Here is a 1,829-nt window from a genome sequence, read left to right as displayed (position 1 = left end):
CTGCGCAGGAAGGGCTGCAGCTTCACCACTTCCCCGCACAGGACGCTGGCACAGGGCTGAGCCGGCTGAGGGGCCTCGGGGTGCGCTGAGAGTCTGGCGACAAACTGGCATCACCCTCCTGGTCTCTGAGCCTGAGTCTCCTCAGGGATTGAGGGAGGTCCAGCCTCCCCTGGCTCCTTCTCTTCCTCACGGCAGGAGGAGAAGCCAAAGCCGGGGGTGAACAATCCCCCTCCTCGCCCCCCCAGTCTCTGCCGAGTTTCTCCATCTCTGGCTCCGCAGCTCCAAACAAGCCACTGCCCCATCTGGGCCTCAGCCTCCCGACCTGTCCTGAGCAGACGCGGACTCCTGGCTCCAGGGAGACCACGACGGCCCAGTAGGGGGTCCTGCACCCACGTGTCCCACAGGCCTGTTGGGGGGGGGAGTTCACCGTCTGGACAGGAGGTGTCAGTGGGGGCGGATCGGAGTCTCTGGGAGGCTGAGGGGAGTCCCTCAGCTGAGGTCCTGGACCACTTCTCCCCCTATGTGAGCTCTGCCCGGGCCTCAGTGTTTGCTTCTGGGAAATGGGCCCTGCCCTCCGCCAGCTGATGCAGGCGGTCTAGCCCCCCGGGCTGGCAGCGACACCTTGAGGGCAGCCCCACGCCCTGGCACCGTCCTAGCCTCTTCGAGAACCAGGAGACGCCGAGACTCTTTGTCCATAGGGACAAAGACAACGTCTTGCCAGAGGCTCTGGGATCCCAGCTGCCTCCCCCTGCAGTGGTCGGGTGACTTTGGCCGGGAGCTGCCCCTTCCTGGACACAACAGCCAGCATCAGGTCTGAAAGGGGGCCTCCAGGTGCTCCACTCGTGGGTGGTCTTGTGAGTCACGTGGTTGTTGTTCAGAAGGGGACAGTGTGGGACCCACTGAGAGTGACAGTGTCCGGCGCTGAGCTGGCTGCCGTCCGGGTGAGACGAGGCATGATGGCGGGTGGGGCCGCGCCGCCCGCAGTCCCGGGGAGAAGCCGGGCTCCTGGAGCCCTGGGCTGCCCCGCCGGACCGCGCTGGCCCGGGGGCCGCGGAGGAGCAGGGCTCTGCGCTGTTGCCTCCGGGCCGTGNCCGGCCTCCACCCACCCCCACTCCCTCTCCCCTCCCCCTCCTCCCAGGGTCTCTCCAAGGGCATAGCCTGGGGGTACTTCCTTTGGAGGGTGAGGCCCAGCCACCCCCACTCTATCTCTTCACCCCTTTTTGGACCCCTGATGGAGCCGCTCAGCTCTGAACCACCTCTTCCCCATGCAGTTGCTGTTCCGGGAGGTATCNCTGGTCCCCAGTTAGCCTCCAGGGTCAGGCTTGAGGAAGGAAATCATTGTCGGGGTGAGACCTCACCTCTAGGTCTGGGGGAGTCAGAACACGGCGCAGCCCAGCCCACACCTCGTTTCGCAGGTGCTGAGGCCCAGGGGTGCTGAGGCCCAGGGTGCCCCCCCAGCTCTTTGGACGCCCGCCGGGGCTCTTTCCCCGCGGCCGGCGAGGTCTGCGGCGCCCGAAGGAGGCCCCGGGCCCTTTGGAGAACGCCCTCCGGGGGGCCAGCCGGAGGCCGTGGTCGGGCCGAGGCCCGAGGGCAGCCGGCCTGCCCGGCACCCGCGCGGGTCTCCCGTCCCAGGCGGGACGGCCTTCGACCTCCCGCGCCCGACGAGGCCGCCGCGCCGACAAACCCCTCTCAGGCGAAACGGTGCGCACGAGCGGCTGCAGGGCCTCGTCCGCCCGGGAACCGCCGCGTCACTGGCCGGCAAGGGGCTCACGGCGGGTCCGTCCTCTGCGTCCTCGAGGAGCGGAGCCCCGGGGGGGAGGAGCCTCCGA

Source organism: Crocuta crocuta, unplaced genomic scaffold (genome assembly GCF_008692635.1).
Source record: "Crocuta crocuta isolate KB4526 unplaced genomic scaffold, BGI_CrCroc_1.0 scaffold420, whole genome shotgun sequence".
NCBI classification, from domain to species: domain Eukaryota; kingdom Metazoa; phylum Chordata; class Mammalia; order Carnivora; family Hyaenidae; genus Crocuta; species Crocuta crocuta.
This window is presented reverse-complemented; position numbering follows the sequence as displayed.